At 41.2% G+C, this 15,017-nt stretch overlaps 2 pseudogenes; both read right to left on the reverse strand.

Moving 5' to 3' along the window:
* Positions 1-275: 275 nt before the first annotated feature.
* LOC119282617 lies at positions 276-2,267 on the reverse strand (annotated as a pseudogene).
* Positions 2,268-6,149: 3,882 nt separating this feature from the next.
* LOC119280274 lies at positions 6,150-7,823 on the reverse strand (annotated as a pseudogene).
* Positions 7,824-15,017: the final 7,194 nt, after the last annotated feature.

Below are 15,017 nucleotides of genomic sequence, written 5' to 3' on the forward strand. Positions count from 1 at the left end.
AACCAAGGAAAACTTGGTTCTAGCTGCAAACCTTTGCATTTGGGAGTCCAAAAACTTACTACCTCATGTGGTTCCTTTGGAGGAAGCATGATGCAAATAAAATAATTTCAGACTACGCACAACAGAAAACACCAAATCAATCAAGTAATCAGTGTACAACTAAAAAAATGTCACTATCATAGACAATGCAACAAAAGAAAAAAAGGATAACAATAAGCATTGTGGTCCAAATTATGAAAGCCAGATAAATCATGTGTGCCCTTGAAAAATTCAAGTTTTATAAAATATCAGTCGCCAATCCTCCAACGATCTTATGCGGCTATCGACTTCTTGGCATGCACGCCACAGAGGCAATTTCCTTCCCCGATGTCCTCTGCAACACACAACACGCTAAACCCTCCGCCTTCATGCCACATCCTTCTTCCGACAGCAAGCTCTTCGACGAAGACATCGAGCTTCTCCACACTCACACTTGGCATTACCACGACGTGTGCAATGCTCCCCTCGCAGGCGAGCTGCCACTTGTGGACGAATGCCTCATTCCGTGGCCTCTCGAACACCACCGTGTTGCTTAGATCGTTTAGGTATGCACTCACCCCCTTCTCCCTAAGACGGCTCACAAGGTGATGAGCGTTTCTCATACACTTCTCGACTTCTTTGCGGATGCCTCCGTAACCCTTCTTGTTCAGGTTATACCACAAGAACAAGGGTGCGTGCCCGTTGCGTCTCTAGATGATATGTACTCAATGTCAGTGGAGAGCACTTTTACATGCTCGAGCCTGGTTATTACCACGCCACATGGCACTGGACATCCCATGAACTTGTGGCCCGAGATGCTCACGCTTCCGATAGGTTTCGTGAACGTCACCTTTGGTGCCTAGAGGAAAATAAATAAAAGTACGTTAGTTAGGTCATTTTCCATATTTATCCAAATATTAAAATTTATTATGACATGTGGCAATTACATATCCATACTGCATAAAAATCAACATGACCCACTTGTTTTATAAATGGCATCATAAGGCCAGCCAGAGCTCCATCGCAATGGATGTACAATCGATCTTGGAATCCACATTTTTCAAGCGTTCTTATGATCCTGTCAAGATCAGCGATGGCTCCTTTCACGGTCGTCCCTGCAAGAAACAAAAGCAAACAAAAGTGTGTCAACATGAACCATGAAGAGAGACACGCAAAGCTATTGTTAACCATTTGAATGAAAATGTAAAAGCAAGATGGAGACCTATATTCACATTGACAATCGCAGGCCTCCTGCTGTTCTTCAGCAGCTTGGACTTAAAATCTGCACAGTTCATCTCTCCGGAAACAAGAGTATCAATCTTGACGCACTCGACTCCATACATCCTAGCCGCCTTGAAGATGGAGTAGTGCGACTCACGAGACGCGTATATAATCCCATCACGAAAAAGCTCCCTCCTGGGAATGTTAGTTCATGTTTAAAATCGAGGGAAATAACTACATACGTACAGATTAATACACATGAAATTCACGCGTTGCAAACTAATAAGCCGCGTGCACATAAATAGATATACTGACCCAACTAGTAGGCCGTGTAGGTTCCCTTCGGTGCCGCAGCTGGTGACGTATCCCCAGTACTCGTCCTGCTGGAGGTCCCAGAGGCGGGCGAACCAGTCGAGCACGGCCACCTCAAACTGCCTAGAGTGCACGCCGTAGTTGCTCTCGATGAAAGGGTCGCCCACGTTGTTGATGAAGAAGCTCTGGAATTGGTTGAGGGCACCGAAGTCGAAGTCCAGGTTAAACGGGTACCCTGCCAATGCCAAATCACTAGCACATTAGAAATTGTACTCATTTTGGAGATGCGACTACCAAAATGGAAGGAAGGGGGTAGATGATAAAATGGAACGTATGTATAATTGTATAATAGTATGAATAGGTTGTGGTGCTGTCAAACGTGAAACACGTGTGGACTAAGGTGTACCCAAGTGGTGGGCGGTCCTCTCCTGGAGGTGGTGAGCGAAGCCGGTGAGGAGCGCCGCCATGTCGGCCTGCCGCTCCGCTGCAGCCTGTGATTCCACAGGCGGTTCGACCACTGCAAAGCGCTCCACCAGCAGCCGCTCATGTTTGCCCGTGTCTCCCACCACCTTGAGGTGATCATCAGTAACCCTTGACGGGCCAACACCGACAGCAGTGGTACCAAGGTTGTGCTGGTGGCCGTGGTGATCCCCCGCCGGCGTCGCCTCTACCAGTACCATCTCTCCTCCTACGAAGACATCACTCTTCTCTGCCATCTTCAAATCACAGCCTCAAAATTGTCAGAGAGAGAGAGAGAGAGAGGTGGGTGGGAGAAGGATCGTAGAGGGCGTGGTATTTATAGGTGAAGAAGAGACTGTGAGGGCAAGCAGGGGGCGTGTACGAATAGATAAAAGATTTGATCCCTTAGGATATGCCACTTACATTTTCATGGGCCAAAGACCACTATATAAAAATATACAGCTGAGGGAAATATGTAGAAATACACTTATATACCCCACAAGTAAAAAAAACTCTTATACAATTGGCAAAAATGCACGGCTATAAATATATTTCTAACACCCCTACTCAAACTTATGGGAACCAATAACATTGAGTTTTTTTTTCCTAAAAAACACTCACTTTGAAAATATTAAAGTCATGTCGTGTTCTAGTCTGGCCATTTCGTGAATAAATAACTAGAAATACACATACTAACGACCAACCATCCAATCCTGCACACTGAAGGGCACAAAGAAAGCATCAACATATTTTTGGTGAAATCATGCTTGATAGGGTTGCGTGCAATGCTGATAGTACATGTACTGTCAGACAGGACATGAATTGGTGTAGTGAAGAAGGTTTGGAAATCCACACATAGTTTCACATAAGTTGCATTGTCATAGGAGCTCACCACACCGGTGTCTTTAACTTATATGAGTAGTAACTTAATGATCCCTCCTCTTCTGAAGAATAGAGATATATCTTCTCTTGAGTGAGAGAACCCAATGGCTTGAAGTTTATTTCCGAGACAAGAATACCACACCCTTGGGGCTTGCTTCAGACCATAAAGACATGAGGTGCCTCATATGGTTTACTTTTGTCTTGATATACAGGTGGCTGCCTCATATACGTCTCCTCTTCCAGGCCATCATGAAGAAACATGTTTTACATGACGAACTATCATATACTCAATTTGTGAGATGGAAAAGATAAAACTAGTCGAATTGTCGCCGACTTGATCGCTGGACTAAGTGCATCCTCATAACTCATATTGTAGTGTCAAAAACGCTATTATATTATGGGACGGAGGGAGTAACATATTGTTGCTTGAACCCCTTAGCCACCGGCTGAGCATCGAAGTGATCAATGGATTCATCCAATGTGCACACAAAAAACCATCAGGTGGCATATACTTGCAAGGAAGCTTCGAGTGCTTTTGTCTACTCGACTTGTTCGCTTCATTACACACACCGATGGGGGACTTGAATTCGGGACAATTATAAAACCATATCCTTGTACTCCTATGTATACTGCATACAAGCCGTACTGGCTAAGGCATATGCAAGCCAGAGCTTCCTGACCTAGGTAGGTAGTATATGCACTGGGTTCCTAAAAATAGACCATTGCATGTTATTTGGCAAGGAGTCATGATTTCTACTCGCACATGGTCGGAATCCCACCTGTACATGGAGAGGACACCTACTCAGAGGTGAGAAGACTAATGCCACCCCGCAGGTTTATAAAGGAGAATATAGCTCCTCTTGAGGGACAAGCAATATGAGAAGATAGAAGCTCTAGCGATCAAGAGCACATCGCCTAGACTGTCTACCATAGGTGTCGAGTTGCCAACCAACTCGCCCGTTCCGCATTGCTATTTCACTCGTACTATCCCATGAGATATAATTGCTTGTACCTAGCTTCTAACATTCCAAAAGCATATCAGGCAATGAGTGCTCCACACTTGAGAAGTGATGAAGGATGATTAGAGATTAAATTGTCAAATAATTCAGAAATTTGAAAATCGAAAAAAATTCATTTTTTTTCAAAATAAATAAAAAAATTCAGAAAAAAATCCTTTAGTCCCGGTTGGACCAAAGGTCCCCCAGCCCCGGCGCGGGCTCGTGCCATGTGGTGGGCCTTTGGTCCCGAGCCGTGTTGAACCGGGACTAAAGGGTGTGGGTGGGTGAGGAGGGGAGGGGATCTTTAGTCCCCACCCTTTAGTGCCGTTTGAAGAACCGGACTAAAGCCCGATTCTGCATTAGTGATGGACGGAATGCCAGCTGTACACGGAGAGGACACCTACTCAGAGGTGAGAAGACTACTGTCACACCGCGGGTATATAAAGAAGAATATAGCTCCGCATGAGGGACAAGCAATATGAGAAGATAGAAGCCCTAGCGATATAGAGCACATCGCCTAGACCGTCTACCATAGGTGTCAAGTTGCCGAGATATAATTTGCTTGTACCTTCTACCATTCCAAAATCATATCTTGTTTATAATTTTGTTAGTTCATTTTTTTTGAGAAATATTTATTAGTTCATTTGATTGAACTAATAAAGGCTGGATGGTATCGGCCACCTATTTGCATCATGTAGCTAGGCTGTACGGCCACCTATTTGCACCATGTAGCTAGGCCATATGTACGTGAGTCGGACCGCGACGGGATGTGATCATCGATCCAGCAAACCCACTCTGATCGACAAGTTTGACTGCTAGGCAAGCTCTGATATCTTGGTAATCTTTCTAATGTGTCTAGTTGCACATACAAATCCGATATCTTCATATTTTTACCAATTATTGCTATATAAAACACGAAAGATCAACATATCTTGATACTTTCCAATTATTGATATCTTGATGAGAGTTCTAAAGTAGACATAATTAATTTTTATTCATGTCTCAGGTCTCCTTTAACTAATTGTGGTTTGAGAACGTTTATTTGTATCTGTTCTGTGCGTACGCTGCAAAAGGAAAAAAGGAAACCATTGTGCATTTGAGCCCTCACCAATTATATGAGGCAAAGCAGGAAGAATCTGACAAGAAAAGTATACAATCAAAGCAAACAAGCACGATTCGCAAGGGATCCTTCTTCTGATTAAGTATACTCTAGTACTGCATTAGTACGGAGTCTTACCACATTAGTTTAAGCACTATCTGAAGAAGCAGCCTAATTAAGACAGCAACGGCATGTCCTAATATGACTCGATATGTCGAGATCAGTCATTTGTCCAGAATCAGACTTTGAAACTTCAATATTAGTTATTTGTACAGCCATATGTAGTAGACTGTACTACTTTTCGAACATGTGCATAGTGAGATGGTTGGTTTTATGTGTGTTTAGTGGGACGTTCCGAGAGTTAAGATGGTACCATATGAATAAAAATCTTCACGAATATGTCTGGCGGATGTTTGAAAGACTTGACTTTGAACTTCCATGAGTTATTTGTATGGCGACATATAGTAGGCCGTACTACTTTCAAAACCGTGTATAGAGAGATGGGCTGAACGATCACGTGAGATCCAGAAATTCGAGACCAAAACATAATTTATTTATTTGGACTGAGACATAATTAACTTGGCATGCAGAAACTACAATCTTTTATTATTTCTAGTGTTCGTTGTACTACCATGATTAAAGATGAATAGATTGGAAGTTTTTTCCTAAATAAAAGGAGAGGATAATTTTTATTACACGTACGTACATTTGACCTTTCTATTAGAGTATACAAAATGTCGATATCGATTAGATATCGCATCATGAGGATAGAGAGATCAATGAAAAATCCTGGTGATGGCCAAGCACCTATTGGACATGGTTCTCACGTCTTCTGCGTGCTATTCTACACCAGGTTGTGGGAGGGAACCAATGATCAACGTGTGAGAGTGGTTTAAGCTATTTTTATGCTAAGATTGTGTGTTGTGAATGGAGAGCACTTTCGTGCTCAAGCCTGATTATTACCATGGCGCAAGGCAATGGACATCCCATTAAGCTAAAACAATTTCAAGCCATGCATTCAAACAATTTATTAATCAACTAAAAACTTGTCACCATCCTAGAGAACACAAATAAATAAAATGGATCACAATAGGCATTTCGGTCCAAATTATGAAAGCCAGATCAATCATTTTTATGCTGATCTGAACAAACGATTTAAGTTATTTTATGCTGGGGATCCTATAGTGCAAGTGTGGCGCATTCCCGATGTCCATGCAGTGCGCAATAGCGAACCGGAGTGGCTCCTGGACCTTGTTGCTGATCTCAACAAGGGAGACCGCCTCCAACTGCTGATGGTGCTCTAGAGATGCTGGCACGAATGTGTACGTAACGAGATCACCCACGGGAAGCCGGCGCCCCGATTGAAGCTTCGAGGAGATTCCTGCAGAGCTAGATCACGTGTATCCTTGGGCTCCAGCAGCTACTTGCTATGGAAGGGATGGTGACGAGCACTTCAAGGAAGCCGTCAATCTTCTCCACACTCACATTTGGCATTACCATCACATGTGTGATGCTCCCCTCGCAGGCAAGCTAACACTTGTACGAGGCCTCGCCCCGTGGCCTCATGAACACCACCGTTCTGCTTAGCTCGCTCTTGACGCACTCATCCCCACCTCCTTGACATGGCTCCTAAGATGATGAGAATTACTTAGGCGCTTCTCGTTTTTTTCTTTGTGCGTGGATGCCTAAGTATCACTTCTAGTTTAGCGTGTACCACAGGAAGGGTGAGTGCTTGTTGCAGCTCCCCAGTGTTTTTCTAGATGATATGTACTCGATGTCAGTGAACAGCACTTTGAGGCTTTGACGTGCTCTTGCGTGGTTGTTATCACGCTAGATGGTACTGGACATCTCATGATTTTTGACCGAGATGCTCACATTTCTAATATGCTTCTTGAGAGTAACCTTTGGGGCCTAGAGGAAAATAAAATAAAAGTAAGGCCCTGTTTGGAGTCACTCCAACTCCTAAAAATACGAGGAGCTGGAGCATCTCTTTCCCAGCTCCGTGCCTTTTGACTCCAGCTCCGGGAGCGGAGTGGTGGAGTGGCGGGTCTCCGAACAGGGCTTAAGTTAGGTTGTTTTCAAGGTTTATCAAAAATTCAAAAGTATTGGAACATATGGTAATTAAGTATCCTCTAATGGATAAAATGAACACAACCCACTTGTCTGATAAATGCCATCATAAGGCCAGCTAGAGTACCATCACAATGGATGTAGAATCGATCTCACAACCCACATAGATTAAGAGTAGGCGTCCGGGCGCCTCACCACCATGAAACACCATGGTAAATAAAATTAGAGTCAAGAGCTTCGGATAGATTAAGGTTCAATGGCGATGACTATGACTCTATGGCACGGGTCCTTAGGAGCACGTGCACGAAGACTTTCTAAGCTATCCTAGACAAGGTCATGCGGGCTCCTTGTGAACACATCACCATTATAACACAGATCCTTGAATGCACAGTCCATCAAGCAATCTTGGAACGCCTTGTTGTATTTCAAAGCCCTAGTGCCCCTCCTTTTCCTACAAGTATATAACCTTGTTAAAATCACTGCCGCTCCCGGCACACCAGCTGCAACAATCCCTCCCATGGTTCTCGTGTTGGTGGCAACAATCCAAACGTCGTCCGGTGCCAAGGCCTTGCTACGCCACAAACAACCGTTGTGGTTGGCAGGGAAGCGATTAAGGACTCCGCCATCACTGCCAAAGCTCTCCTGTACACCAACAAGGTCTCAGAGAAGAGGTCGCCGCAGGATCCATCAGCCACAACTATTGCTCGGGCGAAGAAGAAGGTGGCAACAATGTCGATGGCCCCGCCACCAACGATCCCTTCCATGGTGACAGTGGCTCCCCCGACACTGCCTAGGCCCTATTCACCTCTTTGCATACCACCACACGAGAATAATCCGGTGTCACTCTTCACCACAACTGCCGGTGTCCCCATGGGCGGAGGATGTGCACGCATTAATTTTTGTTCTAACCCCGAAAACACACAGCTGCAATCTTAATGCTAGTATTTAGTATATATTAGTCCATTCTAATTAACCGGGATAATACTAATATTGAACTTTGTACACCCATTTTCTAAACTTAGCCCCGCCACTAGGTGTCCCCAACGTGTGGGGTGAAATGCCTAGGAGGTAAAAAAATATTTTCCATTTTCCCATTGATTTTTATGGGATACATTTTGTAGGCAATTGTGATGTGATGTGAGTGTATTTTATTCAAATTTGATGTATGTAGTGCAAAATCTTTTTTGCAATACACTTGTGTTGCATCTCAAAAATTTCTATCAAAAGATTTTGCATCCCAAGAAATTCCCTTTCAAGAATATGCATTGCAAGAAAAGCACGTTCTTGACATGGAAGAAGAGGACTTTGTTGATGCAGTCCCAAGGGGAGAGGTGGGAATTACACTACCAAAGAGGACAAATTGTTCTGTGACGTATGAAAGAAGGTTGGTTTTGATCCGCTCATCGGTGTTGAGCAACCAATCCCAAGTTATAGGGAGTGTATCTCTAAGTACTTCATGATACACAATACTAGTGGCATCTATCTATTGGAAATTTTGCACCGAGGTCGATGGCAAACAATATCGTTGGAATGCCAAAAGTGTTCGGTATGTCTGGCACAAGTTGACTATATGAACCCGAGTGATACAAATACCAACGATAAGATGATTGTTTGTTTGCATTCGTCCATTATTTTTTTCATATCATGTATGGATTGGTGGCTAACTTCTTTTGTCACTTGTGGTATGTAGCTCAACATTGCTCAAGAATTGTTTAAGGGCCGTGCAAAAATCAAGGAAAATGTTCAAGGAAAGGCAAGAGATTCAATTTGCACCACTGATGGACAGAGAGTGGAGATGTTTAGAAGTGGAAGAACCGCAAATACAATGAAATTCCAAATAAGAAGTCAAAGAGCTTGGTGGAAATGCAACACAAGGTGAAGTCGATAATGATGCATCAAGTGCCATGGACGAAAAAAATCCCCACTCCAAACTCGGATGCTAAGAAGAGGGCCGATGGTAGGACGAAAGGCAAGGACAAGATGAAGAAGGGAGGAGATAATGACTAGAAGTAGTCATTGGACAATATCGTGGCAATAAGGAAGGATATATGGCTGAGGCAAAGAAGACCTTGAGAGCCAAAGAAATGGAGGAGAGGAGAAAAACTGGAGAGAGGAGGTCAGCGACCGAGGAAAGGTGGGTGGCGTCCGAGGAAAGGAGGGCCAATGTTGATGAGATGAAGGTGGCCTACGAAGAAAGAATCAAGAGCATGGAAAATGAGCAAAATCTCATGTCCATTGACCCAAGTACTCTCGATGAGAAGGCAAGAGCATACTTAGAGCTTTGTCGTGGTCAAGTGTTGGCGGCAAGGCTATGGGAGGCTTTGGAGCATTCATGGGAGGAGACATGGTGCCATGGGAGGATTGATGGGAGGTGGTATGGGTGGCAATGAAAACAATTGTGCCAGTGTAGATTATTGAAGCACTAGTTCTCGCAATGGAGGGACTCACATTTGAGAGCTTTATGCACTCATGTTCTACTTCTATGTACTTTTGTTTCTGTTTGTGATGCACAATGCTTGTGGTTTTAGGTTCAAATTTAACAAATTGAAAGTGTTGTGGATTTGAACTTGAGTTTGAACTTTTCAAAATTGTTGATTATATGTGTTGTGATGTTGTAAAGTATTAATTATCATGTCATAGTTTATTTGAATATGTTTTGAAATTGTGGAGTAGAGAAGGCAAAATTTTAGGGCACCGATTATTGGTCTGCCGGAAAATCATAAACTTTTCTCATGACCAACAACCTTCTCTCTTTACACCTAAAATCAGAGCACCAAATTATTGGGATATAGTTGGAGATTGCTCTAATAAAACATTGATCACCCTCACCAGTCACCATAGCAAAACTGAGTTGGGTCAGATCACAATTTCTTCACGATTCAGCAAAATCTCATGCAGCACATGCAACAACCCTCACAGGCCGCGAACATGGCCACGGGAGCAGGCCAGGAAGCCAAGGATCAGCTTGCACCCGAGTCCGCTGATGTGTGATGAACATGTGTATCATACGCAGGAGCCATATTCACTTATAGCGAGATGTATGGCCCCTCGTCTCAGGCCCGACACGACCAGGCCGGCCCAGCACTGTAGCTGTTTTGTGCGATTATTCTTTCTGTGTGGATTTTCTTTGTCTGGTTTTTCACTGTTTGGGTCCAGGGTTTTCTTTTTGGGGTTTTTCATTCTATGTGGGTTTCCTTTGTCATGTTTTGCACTGTTTGAGTCCAGGTTTTTTCTGTGCCGTTTTCTTTATCCGATTTTCACTGTTTGAGTAGGGTTTCCCAGATTTTTTTTCCTGGTTTCTTATTTATTTCGTTTTCTCCGGTTTAGCTTTATTTTTATTTTTTATTTGTTTTACTTTTTTTTTCACTGATTTTCTTTGGTTTTCATTTTTTTCAACAAATGCTCCATCTTCCTCATAGCCATTATACATTTTTTTGTAAATGTCGGCAACATTGTTTATACATATATAACATTTTTAAATGCATGATTAATACTATTTTTAAACTATATGTTTTAATATCTACATTTTTCATACACATTTTACATTATTTATGTACATAAGCAGAATTTTTATACAGGTTTGGCCTTTTCTAAATACGTGATTAACATTTTTGAAATATATTAAATCACCTTTTTATACCTGTTTAACCGTATTTTATAATGTGACATACATTTTGTTTGAAACACGCGAACATTTTTTATACATTATGATTGTACTTTCTTTATATACATTAGGAACATCTTTTATACAGGTTTAACATTTCATAAATAAATGATCAACATTTTCTTCAAATATATGTTATTAATGTCTACTTTTTTCATACATATTTGTATATTTTTTTGTTTAAATCAAGAACATTTTTTAATTCATATCTAAATTTTTTCGAATGCATGATTAGCAATATTTTTATAATTCACATAATTGGAACGTGTGACTTTTAAAAATTCACACGAACATTTCTTTTTACATGCTATCGGTTTTTTTAGTTAAGCTAAGAATTATTGTTTACATTGCGTTAACATTTCTCCATATTTTTTATTTTTTAATTAATTACACGTTTTTGGAATATATGTATTTATTATATTTTGGAAAGAGAAAAACAAAGGAAAATACAAGGGAAAGGACGAACTAACCTGAACCCTACCTACGCTCGCTGGGCACTGGGCTAGGAGCCCATCCACCAAGGCCCTCTCTCCAGACTGGGCATACAGCCGCTCAACAAACAGGCGTGATTCCAACCAAGAGGACAAATCATTTCATCCAGTAATACACATTGTTTCTTTCTACAATGTTTCTTTCTTCTAGACCTTCAATCCACACATCACAAACCGGCGTCCGCATTGAACAAGCAAACAATACATCCAATCCGCGCTTCACTCTCGACATGCCAATACCAATCTTTCAACAAGCGAAAATGCATCTAATCCACACATCACACTTTCTCTTCCTACACCACGACGCGCTCTCAGAGGAAATGAACTCTTCTTCCACACGGCATCAGCATCTGCGGACAGATGAAACAACACCAACTTACTATATGTAGAAAGGCACCAATAGGAAATACAGGGCTACCAAGCACATATAACAACCATCAAATATATACTCCCTCCGTTCCAAAATAGATGACTCAACTTTATACATATAACAAGCATCAAATATATAGATCGCTGCGTGTTGCAAGTTGACAATGGATATTTGCAGCGAGGTGCCTATCACATATTCACATCGCCCAGGAACAGTGCAATACATGAATACAAATAAGACCTATCAATCAGAGAAAAGGACTTCAACCATGTACTTTGCAAACATGTTGATGAGCACATAGCAGTAAGCAACGAGCTGAAATTTCTCTGTGTGCATATGATTAAACAGCCTACGGTTATACGATAAGAATGCACTACACGCTTGCATTCGAGAAACCGACTTATTAAAAAAAGGAAACAAGGCCCATGGCAGGAGCAACAGCAGGAGATTGAAGAGGAAGATGCAGAGGAGACAATAATGAAGCTAGCAAGTGTGTAGATGAACAAATGATATGATACAGCAACACAAGGACTCATTAAATACATTCTGACCAGGGTAACAAAAGCAAAAGCTCAGATGTATGCAACTCCTTTGTTGTTGTATGTCTTGGTTCTTTCTTTTCGTCTATAAGAATAAAGTTACTTATCCAGATCAGATGTAATAATAACAATAATATCCTTATGCCTATGATTGTACTATATGTGACCTCCTCCTTCTGGTTTAGCAGTTCAACGGCAGAAAATCGACAGACAAGCTTCAACTGTTCCACTTAGTTGACTTGAGGCACTCTATATTCATATGTAGAGCTACCAGGCGAACTATCGGTGCTTTATACTACTGATTTATGGAGTAATCTGTAGTGGATTGTAATCACATAAAAACAAACTGCTAGAACTGCTGTTCAGAGCAGAAACATGGGGCTGTTGTGATTAGATGATTACTACTCATACACAGGTTATATATCAAAACGGAAACTGGAAAATGGAAATGATGTGAACAACTCGACCAACTCATATAGTAGAAATTTCAATACCAAGGGGAACTCTGGATTACTAAAATATCAGCAACAAAGAGGCTTCTGATTTATTAGTAGGATAGCGTCAAAATGGTGATAACAAATAAATATTATTAGTTTTTTCTGAGTTCACTGAGCTTCCAATTGCACAAATAAGTGAGGAATTATATTATCACCTACATATCCACCAACAATAATTAACAGTAATGCGAACTATCAAACTAGGCATAGTGGAAAAGCAAATTATCCTGAAATAAATACCTGAATCATATATCTTTGTTGTATAACACTGAGACCAAATTTAAATAAAATTAAGAAGATAACGTGCTCACCACTTCATATAGTTGGTCACATAATGACGGTGGGGAACGAGCATATAGTTGACCAAATAAGATGACTTTGCTAAACTCAGCGAACAGCTCGACCTGCAACGTCTTGACGTCCACCGAAAATAACCCAAACTTCACCTCCTCTCCTGAAGATGTGGTGTACATCGCTCGTATGAGCAGGTATCCCCCACCTACACCAAGCAGAACAACATGATGCATTTCCGGCAACGGGATGACCTTCTCCAAGCGCCATTGGTTATTTCTCAGAATGGAATACGTTAGCCAACATGGGTCATATTTGTTATCCTTGTCATAGACTTCAGTGAGCATTCCGAGCATTCCTTCTGCTGACTCGAGAATGACAAAATTGCTATGACATCCTTGCTCAGATGGTAGGTTGACAACAGAGAATTCCATGGTGCGTGTATCAAGAAGAACCAAATTGTTCAGCAAGGGAAAACGCCAACAGATGACAGCGCCAACTTGTTCTAACTAGGTATGGACCATGGATGCATGTTTTCCTAAACCTTTGACATCATTAGCAATTTTGAACATCAAGTCACTCAAGCGATCAATCATGATAGCATTACATTTCAATTGATTCTTAACATACATATCAAAATGTTCTTGCTTAACAATGTAGTTCTCAAATTCATCCAGGCATTGACTAGCAGATTTATTATAAGGAATATCACCTTCATCAAATCTATAAAGAGAATTTATCTTTACTACCTGTGTCCGGGTGTCGAGCCCATGTATTTCGCCAATAGGTGGTAAATTCTTAACATCTTCAGATTTAATACTTTCTTTTATAGATTTCTTTGCCTCTTGCATATCTCAGGACTAAGGAATAGAATACCTCTCTTCTTTGGAGTTGGCTTAGGTGGTGGTTCAGGAGGTGTCCAATCATTATCATTTCTCAATATATTATTCAATAGTTCTTCAGCCTGTTCAATAGTTCGTTCCCTGAAAACACAAGCAGCACAACTATCTAGGTAATCCCTAGAAGCATCGGTTAGTCCATTATAAAAGATATCAAGTATTTCATTTTTTTAAGAGGATGGTCAGTCAAATTATTATGTAACTGGAGAAGCCTCCCCCAAGGTTGAGGAGATTCTCCTTTTCAATTTGTACAAAGTTAAATATTTCCTGTAAGGCAGCTTGTTTCTTATGAGCAGAAATATTTTTCGCAGAAGTAATATATCATATCCTGGGGACTACGCACACAACCAGGAGCAAGAGTATTAAACCATTTTTTATCATCACCCTTTAATGAGAAACGAAACAACTTAAGGATATAGTAAGAACAAAAATTTTCCTCGTGAGCAAATAGGGTGGCTATATCATTTAATTTAGTAAAATGCGCCACAACAGTTTCACTTTCATAACCATTAAAAGGTCAAATTCAACCAATGTAATTAACTCAGGATCAATAGAGAATTCATAATCCATATCACTCACAAAAGTAGGAGAGGTAGCAAACTTAGTATCATATTTCATTCTCTCCATCATAGATTTTTCTTTTAGCTTACATAGTAATTTCTTAACATCATCTCTATCATCACAGGTAAGGAGTTCTCTAGATATCTCCCCGTCCATAAGGTAACCCTCGGGTACCTTAGGCATTTCAATTCTAGGAGAATTAGGCCTAATAGATGAATCATAATTTTCACCAGTTCCAGTAGTTTCAATTTCTTTAGCTTTAGCAAGTTGTTCATCAAGAAATTCACCTGGGGGCACAGTTTCATTAAGCAGAGTACTAGCATCGTTCATGGCAGAAGTAGCATCATCAATAACCTACGACATATCAGAATTAATAGCATGTGGTGGTATCGCAAGCCTATTCAAAACAGAAGGTGAATCGAGTTCAGAGCTAGATGGTAGTCTTAGAGGGTACGATCTTGGTTCTAGTATCTTCCAAGTTCTTCATAATGATCAACAGATGTAATTCCCAAGTGACTCAACAAATAGAGCTATGCTCCTCGGCAATAGCGACAGAAATAAGGTCTTGATAACCCACAAGTATAGAGGATCGCAACAGTTTTAGAGGGTAGTATTTCACCCAAATTTATTGATTCGACACAAGGGG

This window comes from Triticum dicoccoides, chromosome 3B (assembly GCF_002162155.2).
Source record: "Triticum dicoccoides isolate Atlit2015 ecotype Zavitan chromosome 3B, WEW_v2.0, whole genome shotgun sequence".
Classification (NCBI taxonomy): Eukaryota; Viridiplantae; Streptophyta; class Magnoliopsida; order Poales; family Poaceae; genus Triticum; species Triticum dicoccoides.